This window comes from Nycticebus coucang, chromosome X (assembly GCF_027406575.1).
Source record: "Nycticebus coucang isolate mNycCou1 chromosome X, mNycCou1.pri, whole genome shotgun sequence".
Taxonomy (NCBI): domain Eukaryota; kingdom Metazoa; phylum Chordata; class Mammalia; order Primates; family Lorisidae; genus Nycticebus; species Nycticebus coucang.
Genome location: NC_069804.1, coordinates 136696056 through 136710868, shown reverse-complemented (window position 1 = coordinate 136710868; position 14813 = coordinate 136696056). Strand labels below are relative to the sequence as shown.

The following is a 14813-nucleotide window of genomic DNA, read 5'->3' as shown; positions in this document are numbered from 1 at the left end:
AGGACAATTGAGGAAATGTTTACTCTATCAGAAAACATGGAGCCTTCAAAGTTCTACAGTTAGGGGGCAAGCTGTTTCAGAAATTCTACTTGGAAAAATTCCTAAGCTTTCATATCTCAGTTTCTAGAGATAACAATTCTTGTTTTCCTAGCCTCCCAGTTGGACTTAATGAGATAATCATGGAAAGGGGAAAGTGCTTTGTAAGTTCAGGTGTTTTTTTTTTCCCCCTTTCTTTGATTCTTCTGCTCCAATAATCACATCTTGAAATCACCTAGGTTATATTTTCTCCTTGGAACTGTGAGCAGTTATAATTGGTTTCATTTGAAAATCAATTTCAACATCATAGATCATCAACTTATATTTGATTAATTAAATTAGTGCTCATCAGTGTTAAGAAGACAAGGAACAAGCTTGGAAACCTCCCAGAGAGCTAATATCATGTGGGAAATTAATCAAGATTTCTAAGGGCCAGGTCCTGACTTCAGTGATACAAATGGAAAGCAAAATTATTTTATTTTCAGACACTATTCTTCTATGATTGAATTAATTTTAACTACTATTACTTATTCATTCCAGAAAGATTCAGGGAGAAAGATCCCAGATTTAAAGCCAGGCAGATAGACATTTGAATGATAGCTCTGGCACTTTTGCTAACTAGGAAACCTTGGCTGAGTGATGTAACCCTCTCTGGACCTTAATTTTCTTAACAGTAAAAACTGAAATAGTAGTATTCACCTCATTGAAATGTTTTGAGGATTGAATGAGAACAGGAGACTATAGAATATTGAGTCAAGAAATTAGGATTTAAATTGTGGTTCTGGCCCTTAGGTGAGTTCTTAGGTGAGAGGTAGTTTAACCTTTCTGAACCTCTGTTCCCTCACCTGCAAAGTGAAAATAATATCATGACATTTATAGATTTTTCATGACCAGGCAGTTGGCTTGTTGTCATACAAATAAACAGGTTACTCACAACCATGAAATCTTCTCTGGAAATGCAAAGCTGCAGTGGAGGAGGGAGGAGGGTAAAGTGAATATTCCTTGGGATTGACACCAGCTGTATTTTCTACCTCAGACTCCAAACTAAGTAAGTTTTTATGTTAGAATGGCTCACCACTTAAGAGGACATTTTCTTTCTAAACTCTAATACACATCATGATTAGTGTCTACCAAAAGGATATTCTGTGAATTATAAAATTATCCTTGTCATGAAACATTTGGTTCTTAAAAAATTGCTTATTTAATATCCACAGTTGTCATCCTCTTTAGGGACTATTAGCATATCCACACAGCTAAACATGCTTAAGTAATATTTTGCTTTTCCTTACTCTTTATATAATACAACATCATGTTGACAAGCTATGAATTCCTAATGAATTCAACAACCATAAATAACTAAACTCTTAGGCTGAAAACAGAAGTATCGATACCAGCCCAATCTATTCAAATAATTGCCTTCATAAGCTTTTGTTTGAAATGCAAAGACTATATTCACAAACTCATTTGACGGAAATGATACCAGTAAAGTTCATTTCATTAAAATACAACACATGAAATGCATATTGTTCCATATGACAGCCAAGATATCATATTCCCCTTCTTTAAATTTCATTTGTATTTTATTTGATTACCTCTGTAGCATGGTGATAGGCAGAATAATGCCCCCAGAGCTATCCATATTCTCATATGTTAGAAATTTGTTAGGTCCTATAGCAAAGGCAAAATAAAATTGTAAATGGAATTAGGGTTGCTCATCACCTGACCATAAAATAGGAAAATCTGGATTATCCAGATAGTACCAATGTAATCACAAGGGTCCATAAAAATAGAAGAGGGAGACAGAAAAAAAAAATCTGAATGATGTAATGTGATAAGGACTTAACCTGCTTCTGGCTTTAAAGATGACAATAGGCCAAGCACAGACTCTTGAGGGTAGAAAAGGAGAAAAAACAGATTTATCTCCAGGAAGTTGCTCCAGGAAGGGCTCTAGGAAGTTGCACATTCCTGCTTTTAATCCAGTTAGACCCTTATCAGACTTCTGAGCTCCTAAACTATAAGATGATATAATAATATAAATGTTGTTTTAAACTGTTAAGTTTGTAGGCCAGTCTTCACGCAAAAGCAATGCAAGATGGCAGCCACCACAGGCTTGGGAGTAAAAGTCTCTCACAATTTCCTATTGTTAGAAGAATTTGAAAAAGGCCAGAAAGGAGTAAGAGATGGCACCGTTATCTGGAGTCTAGAAGATGATGAAGACATGTCAATTACAAGATGGACAGGGATGATAATTAGGCCTCCAAGAACAATTTATGAAAACCGAATATATATCCTTAAAATAGAATGTGTACTTAAATACCCAGAAGCATCACCCCTTTGTATGATTTGTAACAAAAAATTAATATGAATGAAGTTAATAGTTCTAATGGAGTGGTGGATCCAAGAGTCGTATCAGTGCTAACAATATGGCAGAATTCACATAGCATCAAAGTTGTCCTGCAAGAGCGTCGGTGTGTAATGATGTCTAATGAAAATATGAAACTCCTTCAGCTGCCTGAAGGACAGTGTTACAGGAATTAATCAAAAAGAAACACCTCAGGTCCTTTCTCTCCCACCCCATTTGATTTAAGCAGTCTTCATTTTCCACAGTAGTAAATTTTCTAGATGTTTCATAGACCTCAAAGTACTGGAAAGGAAGCTCCTGTTCCTTATTAAGATAAATAGAATTTATCTTAAGAGACCATAAGTGATACTTATTTTTTGTCCTTTTGAAATACGTAAGTCGTGCTATAACGAATCATCCTAACAAGTATAACCACTGTCTGTGTAGCTGAACTTCTAAGATCAAGAAAGTATATTTAAACTGTTTCCCATTATAACTGGTGGGACACATCTAACTCACCTGTGAAAAGACACAGCACACAATCATCTTACTGTTGATTCCATGGCCTGGGGTCTCTGCCTTCTCTCCTTTCCCTCCCCCTTGCCTCTTCCTATAGCTGCAACACCCCTCCAGCTTGGGGGCTTGTTAGAGTAGATATGAAGGTTTTAGGGCACAACCTGTGGGACTACTGCTGGGCGTGTAGGGTGCTTTGCTTGCAACCCTGGTTTCTTTAAGTCTTAATAATGCCCCCTTCCAAGCCATTGTCCCCTTCCCACTCTTCCTCTCCTCCCACCTTTGGCCAATGCATAGGTTATAACCCCTCTGTTCCCTTCTAGATTGGTCTTCCATGAGGAACTCAGGGCTTTCCCCATGTCTTCTCTCCTCCACCTTTATTAAGGAGTGCTGCTTTCTCCCCCCTCCTCCTTAATTCCCTCTTTGCATTGTCACCACCCAACACTTTTCATGACACTCCCTTGCTTTGGCCAGAAACCATCAAGTAAGGTTGGAAAAAATCTCTGACCTCCCTTGTTTAGTTTTGGAACCACATTTATTCACTCCACCAGCCATGGGAGATGAATTTGGGGTCCTTAGTCATGCCACCCTCTGCTGTCATCATCAGCTGATGTATTTTTTTACCTCAAGTTTTGATAAAGGGAAAAGAACAGTTACTAGAGTTACTCCAACCAGCCAGTTCTCAGAGTCCTTGGTGGTTAAACTTGGAGAAAGCGCAGATGAAGACACTTGTAAGCACACATGATCCCACTGAATTATTTTCATTTCTTGAAATTGTTTTCACTTTAAAAATTGAACTTTTAGACAGAGTTCTCATTTGGTCATCCTTGCAATTGATTGAGATCTAGTTTGGAATCTGACAACTGGAACAAAAAGAACCTTGAATTAAGTGCATACTTTGGTTTTGGTGTTGCTGCTTCTTATGATCTGATCCTCAGCAGGTATCTAGAAAGAACTGGGTGAGCACAGCAGATCCCCCAAATTGGCAGGCTTGACTTCTCAGCAAATTGCTGCATTTTTCCATTTTATGTTCAGGACCACTATATGCTAAAATGTGGATACTTACCAAAATAAAAGCAATGTATTGTGTAAAAATAAATAGATCAACAGTCAAATTTGTGGTAACTTGTACAGTTCCGATAAAAGCTAAAACAAGCAATTACTACTTTTTGACATTTATTTCAGCCATTTGTATACCTCCATTTCTTCTATTACACTAAGCCTTTTAATATGACTCTGTATTCTTCAAATTTATACTTTGCATCCCTACCCACAACACAGATGCACACGTGCTGTTTGAGAGAGTTTTTGCCATATAGAACTATAAACATTTGTTAACTGAGCAAATAAATGAATGATACCAAGCCATCCAAGATTGAATTTTTGTAATTGTGGAGGTGTTCAATCAAGTCATCTTCAAACCTTATCAATTTAGTGAAACATTTAAGATTTTGCTTTGCTTTGATGATGCTTTTATGGAAACATAGCCATCTGAGAGCTGGCAGGGTGGAGTAACTCTGGTGACTATTCTTTTCACCTTACCAAAACCTGAGCTAAATATATAGCTATTATATATATTGAAAGGTTTAAGAGTGGCACTCAGAGACTAGGCTGCAGTGGAGATGCTCAGGCCAGGTTTATCGAAAAGGGATCACCCCCCTGGGCAGTGCAAAGGTGGCTTCTGTGCCTGGGGGAAGTTAGAGACCCCTTTTATATGGGGATGCAAGGGCTGGGTAAATTTCACAGCTTTTGCATGAAGGTTAGGATCATTTGGCATGAACTTCTAGGGGTGAGGTTAACCAGATCCTTTGTGTCTTTGTCTTAGGAGGAGAGTAGGAAGAGGAGGGGAAGGATTCATGTGTGGCTGCGTTAAGCTCACACACACACACACACACACACACACATATATATATATATAATTTTTTAAAGAAACAGAATCTTAAAGAATAAGGAGGAAAGATGATGTATGGAGTAATGGCTATAAACTTGGACTCAAGAATGAGATAGACTTAGGTTGAATCCTGGACCCATAATGTATTTACCAGCAATATGACTTTAGGCAAGTCACTTAATCTCACTGAACCTCAATTTCCTCATGTGTCAAATGCTGATAATAATAGGACCACTTTACACATGGTCGTGAGAGTTTAATGAGAGAATGAATGTAAAAGTGCCTGGCATGGAATGCGTGCTTAATCATTGTTAGCCTTTGTGCAGTGGCAAGAATATTGACTTTAGTTCAGGAAACGGGTTTTGGTCTTTTGTTTTATCACTACTTTACAATATGATGAACACATTCCTTCCTTTTGTCAGTTTCTTCATCTGCCAAAATAGCCAGATGGATTAGACCTCTAAGGGTTTGTCTAGTTCTAAAATTATTCATCTTTGAGTATTATTATTAATCACTATCTGAGCCAGTTTTCTAGAATGTGACAGATTAGTAGCCACAGACCCAAATGTTGATCTTGCTGCAAGGTAAAAATTGACCCATCACCTATGTTTAACCTCTCATATTTATTTTGATGCTATTAATAAGTACATCCCAAGTTCTGGGTGGAACCTGTAATATATTATCTTGTATAATTTCTTCAGTATTAATAGTAACCACATTTGGAATTTGTTTGATGTCAACAATACTAGGGTCCGAACAGTGCTATTTTAGAGAGAAAAGGCAAAAACTCAATTGAGAGGGAAAAGGCAAGAATGAAGAAACAGTAGGCACTGGGAAGAAAAATGGGGGAAAGAGCTATCATCATAACCTCTGCCTAAGTTTCTGATTCCCCCAAGGTTGTCTGCTTTTCAATTTTGAAGGAGTTGCTTTATGTCTGGGTAGATTTGTGCTGAATAAACATTTTTCTCTCCAGAGAAGGTCCCTGTGTCAAATGGCATTGAGAAGAAATTGCCCTGCCTTTATGCTTAAGCTTTCCCAAAGCTTATGCATTGCTCAAAACTCAAATATAAGTGGGAATAAATGGGGAATCCAAAGAAAAGGGCATCTTAGGGCAACTTCACAGAAGTTCTGACCATTCACCACCCTCAGGGCACATCCACTGAATTGCAAGGCAGGACGCAAGCTCTGAGCCAGATGCTAGGGAGGCCCTGAGCTGTGCAAGGGCAACGACCAGGTAAGTTGCCCAGTTCTTCCCCAGCAATTTGGCATCTGTTTGTTAAAGGATCACTTATTTATTCAAAGACAGTACCTAACCTTTAAGTTCTATGCTAAAAAAAAAAGGCGAATCCCTGCAATGGCTTTAAATGATGGCAGGAGTATTTTTAGTGTCACTGTAATGTATGTGTGTGTTTCAGATTTATGTGAGGATATATACAAGGTTACATTGTTTGTGTTTATAAGGTAAAGTCCGAGTTATAGTGGTTTGAGAGTGTGTGTGTGTTTTAAAGCAATTTAGTCATCTGTATATGACTTCCTATGTGTTTGACTCTTAGTAATTCTCAATAATTTTATTTTCCAAATACACGTATGAAGGTCATAAAACACTGTCATCATAACAGTGACTTAATAAAGGGAATTATTTTTAATTGAGAGGGTACAGAGGTATGGGAGATACATAAATGAAAATCTGAAGGTTGAGCCATCAATAGTTTGAAAACAAATTTCCAAATGATTCTGAGAATCATTTTTTATTTTTTCCCTGAACCTATTACAGCCTTTCTGTTACAGCTGGAAAACCTAAAGAATTTATTTTATCTCTAGACAGACTTAATAAAGAAACCATCCGTGCCAGTCTGTTTCCGCCTATTACAAATATGGTGGACAATATTAGATTTTTCTTTAGAAAAAATAATTATTAAAGAAGTTCCTACAACGGTTAGTTGCTGGGGGTAATAACAGGCCAAAAAGTGAAAACAAAAGCTTTTATTGATTTTTTTTTTTAATTTAAAATATGCCTGGGCTCTTTTTCCTCAGTTATTGTTATGAAGTAGAGGAATCACTCATAATAATGCTGGCTGGAATCTTGAGGAAAATAACTTTATCTGACTTCATTGACTTTTGCTGAAGGCCACCCTGTTTGTTGACCATCAATGTAAAGACAGGAGTTCAGGAGAGGGCCCAATGTGGGTCTACAAAACAGTGTCTTTCATTCCACATTTAAAGATAATCCTTCAAAAGTAACTAGCTATGTAATGAGGTACAGGTGTCTTAAATTCATACTAAGGTTTAAATTGCAGCAGAGTTTGGTTAGAGAGACACAAGTCTGGATGCCTGAAAACAGGTGGAGAAGAAACTTCTCTGAAGTTGGGAGCACAAAATAAGGAAAACTATGGCAAAGAAGACACATTATAGCCAAGGATGGTCTTGTTTGAATTTACAGGTTTGGAGGATTAAGGATTGTATTGATTATTCATGATTATTGTGTATTTTTTCTCAGATGATCATCTAAATTAGGGGACTCTTAGGCTGGTAATGCTACAAGTAAAAGACTTTTAACATAGGGCTTTAGATGAAGTGGCCAGTGAGATGTGTACATCGTAATTCAGAATTCTGGAGAGCCTATCTAGTTAATTTCAAAAGAGAGATTCTTTGCCCCAAGTGATTATTAGCTAATCACATAGAAGAAAATGCAAAATCTTCCAAAGGGTAATAGTGGTTATGATGTGTTCGGATCTCTGCAATTTCTGACTTTCATAAACTGAATTGGGTTCAATAATGAACTCTTTAAACTAGTCGACTATTTGGCTGGGATTGGCAAATTTCCCTTTAAGATTATAGGAAACTTTTAAGAAAGTTAACATCCAATTTGCTTAGTAAGGACCTCTATTTTATCTTCCCACAATAATTTTCTTTTCAAATCTTCCTTCCCAAGATCCCCAATTCCCTCAGAACATCAGGCAATCTATACTTGTGCACTTGGGCACTCTGGGTCAAAGAGCCATAGGGCTGCTATTGCTCTTTTTTGGAATTAGTTTTTGAGCTTAGGTGATTTGGAAGCGGCAAGAGCCCGGTGAACTGTTGCTACCAATGGACAGAGGCCAATGACTATTTTAGAACTTTGATTCTTTTAATGCCAAATACTTCCTTCTTTTGATTAACAGAACTCATTGCCTATAGTAGTGGATGTGTGTAGTCAAGGCCACTTCTTTTTACAAAATCAGGGCATCCTATTAGTGCTATTTGCTCCAAAGAATGCTTTTCACATAGAAATGAATGTAGGAGTTGGGCAAGGAAGTAGTATGTGCCTGTTACTTTTAGCCATCTAGTATTCATTTCTTTTTCCAATAACAACCTAAGTTTTCTTTAGGGCAGTGATTCTTAATGAGGGTAAATTTTGTTCTCCTAGGAACATTTGCCAATATCTTAGACATTTCTTCTTGTCATAACTGGTGGAGGATGCTATGGGTGTCTATTGGGTAGAGGCCAGGGATGCTGCTAAATATTCAACAGGGCATGGAACAATCACTTCCAAAAAATAGTTGTCTGGCAGTGAATGTTAATAGTACTGAGTTTGCTGGGCGGTGCCTGTGGCTCAGTGGGTAGGGTGCTGGCCTCATATACCACAGGTGGCGGGTTTAAACCTGGCCCCAGCCAAACTGCAACAAAAAAATAGCCAGGCGTTGTAGTGGGCGCCTGTAGTCCCAGCTACTCAAGAGGCTGAGGCAAGAGAATTGCCTAAGCCTAGGAGTGAGAGGTTGCTGTGAGCTGCGACACTATGGCACTCTACCGAGGATGACAGAGTGAGACTGTCTCAAAACAAAACAAAACAAAACAAAAAAAAAGTACTGAGTTTGAGAAAACCTGCTTTAAGGGGATTCTTTTTTCTTCATGGTGTGCACGCAGTCTTGCCTTGGGCTGGAGCTCAAAACTTGCTCATTCAGCCTATGTTTCTGGGGTTTTGAACCTTGATGAAAATAACAAAAGGACAAAAGAAACCAAACTACAATACAATAAAAGAAACACATTAACCAATGCAATCCAATGAGCTCAAGATGACATCATTAAATAGCCTGTACATCTAGACCTGCCCTGGTTTCTTTGCTATTATTAAACCCAGTTCTATAGACTTCTTGGCCATTCTTCAGATATCCTTCTGCTAAATTCCCTTCTGTCATTAGCAAAAAATGTTTGTTTCTGTTCCTTGCAATGTAAGAACCCTATAGGAACCACCCATTTTTAAAGAAAGAATATTGTGGTGCAACTAATTTGGAGATTTTAAGTGTTTACTTGTTCCACAATGTCACACACTATCTTATTTGCTGGAATATGTGAGACATGATTCTTGTCCTCCAGGAGCTTAAAAATCTAACTGGGGAGACCAGACATAGCTATGGAAAATGAGGTTTAAATTTGTATTCAAAGCACTGTATGCTGTGAACCAAATGAGAGGTTCAAAGAAATAGTAAATGCTTTAGGAGTTCAAAGAGAAAAATTATCTTGGGCTATTGTTAGGAAAGGCTTTCTGGAAGATATAGGACTTAAATAGGTTTTTGGTGGAGGATAGGTAAGACTTAAGACGGCAAAAAGTAAGGGGAAGATCTTAGCGGATTGTGGGCCTGGTGAAATCAGACAGAACTCAAGTCAGATCCCTACTTTAGATTGAAAAGCTGCTTGAGTTTGGGCAAGTTATTTGTGCAATGTAATATAAAATATCTTAGAACAGTGGCTATCACTCAGTAGATACTAAAGAAATGATAACTATAGTAGCTTTTATTATTTGTTTTCCAACTTGGGGAAGAGTTTTAAGCCAAGATACAGAGTTGAAAATTAATGCAGTGTGTTAATGGGGGCAAATGAGAAAAGTGACTTGGTAATAACAATGATAAAATAGAAGATGTGTATGTAAAAAGGCAGAAAAGTTGTGGCTGCCTTTAAGTTATTAGATGACAAGTTCAGACTTTAGCCTCTTATAAATGTAGACGACATCTGTAGGATTTGAATGTTAAATGTGATGCATAGTGATTTTGCGATGTGATTTTAATGCTGGTGTATTGAATAGATTTGGGGGGAATCCATTTCATTGACTTTAACATAAAAATTCCAACATGGTTTTATTTAAAGAAATTAATGAGTTTCTGTCCTTCTATTCCATCCCACTTTGTCTTTCTGGCAAATCTAATTAAACAGACCAGTCAACATCAAAAGAGGATAATGAAAATTGTAATAAAAGCATGTAGCACTTGAGCAATGTAGTCAAATAAAGTGATTTATTCCATCAAATAAATAATTCTACTGATATATATATTTTTTGAGACAAAGTATCACTTTGTCACCCTCTATAGAGTACAGGGACATCATGACTCACAGCAACATCAAGCACTTGGGCTCAAGTGATCCTCTGGCCTTAGCCTCCCAAACAGTTTAGACTACAGGTGCCTGCCACAATGCCCAGCTTTTTTTTTTTTTTAGAGAGAGGGTCTTGCTCTTGCTCAGGCTGGTTTCGAACTCCTCAGCCCAGGCAATCCATCTGCCTCAGCCTCCCAAAGTACTAGGATTATAGGCATGAGCCATTGTACCCGGCTCTACTGATTTTTTAATAAGTTTACGGAAATTGACTAATAATTTTAGTCAAAGCAGTTGATATGGTTGTATGTGCAGATATAACCATTGCCTATAATAGAAAAGGAAGAGTTAATTTGGGCATTCTTTTCAGGAAAGTTAAGTGTCAAACATATAAAACTTAGCTTTAGGAAGAAGAAGGCAGTAACAGTAGTATCTTCACTAGCACATTAAAACTAGTGTCATGGTATACTCAGTAGAGCAATTATATTTAAGGATAATTAAACATAAGCAGCTACAGTGGAAAATGCAGGGGAGGAATTGTACACTGAAATGTTAGTATCAAACTGCAACCCTTGCTCTCATTCTTTCAATCAAAACATGAAGCTTAAGCACCAAATTCAAAGACCCCAATTTAACTCAGACCCCAATTAGCCCCTCTCAAGTTCCAGAATAAGATTCCTAATAAAATTGTAAACCTCTGCTCTGTTGTTTAGGGGACTTGGTATTGACAGTTCTCTCTTTCTGTTCCCAAATAGTAACTGTGAGTTTCAGATGAGATAAAAAAAATAAGAAAGAAATGAGCTTGCCTGCCCATGGCAGCACGTAGTCTAGCTAATCTGCAAGTGCCATAATTATGCAGGGTGCTGATAGATTTGTCTCTGGGTCAATGGTCAGGATCCAGATGAATTGCTGCAGTTGCTCTTTTATCATCAGAAATCATCTGTACTTCTTGGCAATTCCTAGGCCTAACCATGATATTGGACTTTAATGAGACTCCACACCCAATGGGACTTCATCGCATTGTATTGGGTGTAAGTACAAGTTTGTCCCCTTCCGTTCATGGGTTTAGGCGAAAAAAGGGTATGCGTGTGGGCTGTCTTACTAGAATAATGTTTCAGTTGGCAGTTTGTGAAGCCATTTCCAATGGTCTAGGAGACCTTAGCTTAATTAATAGTGTGGAGTCATTTCCAATGGTCTAGGAGACCTTAGCTTAATTAATAGTGTGGAGTTAAAGAGGCTAAAACCATTGATTCAATACTGATCTCTTTACCTGTCTGTCTCCTGCCTACAACTTCTGTTTTCCTCTCCATCCCGCAAGTGGGAGCTTTTGGTTACAAAGGGGCACCAAATGAGACAATGTGAGGTTCATTTAGTTTCATTGCTAAATTAGCCACAATTCTAACTGCCTTCTTTACTTTCTGAGGTCATTCGGTAGATAATATGAACTAATGCATCTGAAAGCACTTTGAAAATTTTGAACTACCTATAAATGTAAGGCACTTAAAATTATTATTATTAACAAATGTCACGTCATTAATTGGCATTAACAATAATAAAATCAGAGTAAGTATATCCATAGTCTACGGTGAGAGATAAGAGTAGGAGACCATAATGACCCCAAATTCATATCCTGCTTGAAAGTAGGACAAGATCATCATCTCTATACATGAAATACAGTTGTTTCCCATCAATCACATTCCAGTTAATTTATTTGGAGGCATGAAATATTTGAAAATAAGATTGTTTAAGAATAATTGCAAGTGCAAGTTGGATCTTTCATGTGTAGAACACAAATGTCCTAATGCTATAATTGGGTAAATGAGGTGAAAGTTGTGTTGATTAGTATGATGTAAGCACTCCAATTTGTACAAAGAATCAACATATTGAAAATGGCATAAATGTATTTATGATCTGTGTACAAAAGACTTAATAAAAAACAAGAATAATTTCCAGCAAACTAAGTGTCTATAATTTGGATGTGTAAGGCAAATTGACAATAATTTTACAAAAAAATCAAAATAACTTTTTTTTGGAAACAGAGTCTCAAGCTGTTGCCCTGGGTGGAGGGCTGTGCTGTCACAGCTCACAGCAACCTCAAACTCTTGGGCTTAAGTGATTCTGTTGCTTTAGCCTCCCAAGTACCTGGGACTATAGGTGCCCACCACAATATCCAGCTATATTTTTTTGTTGTTGCCATTGTTGTTTAGCAGGCCCAGGCTCGGTTCGAACCCATCTCGCCTCAATGTATGTGGCCAGCGCCCTACCCACTGAGCTATGGGCGCTGCCCAAAATAACTTTTTAATAAATTAAATGTAACATGGCTGGATTTGATATCATTTTACTTTTATTCATGTTTTCAATGCACAGTATATGTATATGCTTAAAAATGCACAAAAGGTATATAGTGAAGATTAAATATTCCTTCTGCCTGCCCAATACTGTCCTTTCCTCACCCCTCACCATTCTGTGGCCATCTAGCCATCCACTTCTACTCGTCAAAGGAAACCGCTATTATCTGTTGCATATGTATCCATCTAGAAATATTCCATATTTACATAAATGAATTTACATATGCATATATGTTATTCTAACAAATAGTTTAAATATACACATATATGTTGTTTAAAATGCATACTATTTCAAACCTTGATTTTTTTTATTAAATGCTATAGCTTGGAAATATTTTTATATCAAATGTACAAATTCACCTAAGTCTTTTAAACAGCCGTATCATAATGTATCATTATATGAAATCACCACAATTTTCTTTAACCTGTCTCCTACTGATGGACATTTAGCTTGTTTCCAATATTTCACTACTACAAACAATGGCAAACTACAATAACAAAAGTGAACATCTGATATGATTGGATTTTGGATTCTACATATATATACATTTTGTTTAAAATATGTTCCTAATGGTTCTAATAATATTTAAAGATCAAAGAGTAGCTGTGGTATTTATGAAATGAAGACTAGATGTCATACAAGTAGGTCTATCTAAATTATGCTCAAATCACCTTAGGGAAAGCAAAAATGTTCAATTCCATGAGGGCAACACATGTTGTAAGCCATCGATAAAGATTTCTTTTAAAAAATGAGAACAATTAATATACTAAAATTTTCCTGTTTCAGGCAGTTGAAGATATCAGGAAGAGGAAGCTAATATTTTGTAAAGCTTTTTCTTAGGGAATTCCTAAACCAGTCAATTAGTGATGGTTTGTTTTAATGATTATCTTATAGCCTAACCCTATGCCATGCATTATTAGAAAGTATGAAATATATCTTTTTAGTAGGCAAGAATCTAGTTGGATAGTGGAAGCAAGACATAAATCTGGGAACAGTTGATAGGAATTTGAGATATAAATAATAATTTTATATAGGGGTCTTTTTTATGACAGCAATACATATGACATTATGTATCTTTATGCCAAATCTTCTCATTTCTTTCTTCTAGAAGCCTCTCATATTTTCCCCTCTTTTTTAAAATTTCTTCTAACTCATAGCTCTGACTCTTCACCCCCCCTAAATATTGCAGCATTGTTAATTCATCCTTTTAACTAGTTTTTTCTTCTCTAGCCCATCCTATATATTAAGCCAATCATTGTTAGATAGCACTTCGAGTCATTTGTTTTTTGTTCCAAGAATCTATTATACAATGAATTTTAGCCTACCACAATATGTCCAAATTCCTCTGAGTATTTCTCAGGATCCTCCAGAATTGAGCCCTGTCCTATCTATACAGTTTCATTTCTAATTCAGGATGTTCACACAACCCCTTCTCTTCAGCCCACTTTCCTTTAAACACATTGTGCTTGCCAACTTCTATCTCTGTGCCTTGGTTTGTGTTGCTAATCTTCCCTGAATTTCCACTTCTTACTCTCTGCCTTTCCAAATCTTCTCCATCCTTTTAGGTTCATATAGATATCTATTCCCTTCATAAAACTTTCCCCAACCCTGCTAGGCAATGTTAATCTCTCCTTTCTCCATTTCTTTACCACCTAATATGTAGCCTAATAGCTTAAACACTGTAAGTTTTACTAGGTTATACTCAGTATATTTTGGTATGCTAGTCCTGTGCTCATAGTCCTAGATTATAAATTTGAGGGCAAGGATAAGGATTTTACCTCTTTTTCCCATTAGCACCTAGCACAGGACTTGGTACAAAAAAATGCTTAATCAGCTTTTTTCTTTCTTTCTTTCTTTTTTTTTTTTTTTTTTTGAGACAGTCTCATTATGTTGCCCTCGGTAGAGTGTTATGGCGTCACAGCTCACAGCAACCTCAAACACTTGGGCTTAAGCAACTCTCTTGCCTCAGCCCCCCAAATAGGTGGGACTACAAGCGCCCACCACAACGCCTGGCTATTTTTTGGTTGCAGTAGTCATTGTTGTTTGGCAGGCCCGGGCTGGATTTGAACCCACCAGCTCTGGTGTATTTGGCTGGCACCCTAGCCGGTGAGCCACAGGCGTCGAGCCTTAATGAGCATTTTTGATTGGTTATCCTAAGGAAGATACCAGTGTTTTATTATACAGTTTTGGTCATCGGAGTATAGAGTAGAGGATGAGTCAGAGGTCTGGAAGGTCCATGCCACTAGAAATGTCCCTTAGGGTTATATTTCACTAAGAAATGGTGCTACAGAACAGATGTAGGGATTTAATGTTTCTCAATTATACTTTTAAAACCTGTAT

The 14813-nt window shown here is 37.2% G+C and overlaps 1 protein-coding gene and 1 pseudogene across 1 annotated transcript in view; both read left to right on the top strand.

The window, feature by feature from the left end:
• Positions 1-14813, top strand: part of IL1RAPL2 (interleukin 1 receptor accessory protein like 2) — a 678833-nt gene that overhangs the window by 316507 nt on the left and 347513 nt on the right. The window lies entirely within an intron of this gene.
• On the top strand, positions 2129-2574 carry LOC128577522 (ubiquitin-conjugating enzyme E2 variant 1-like; annotated as a pseudogene).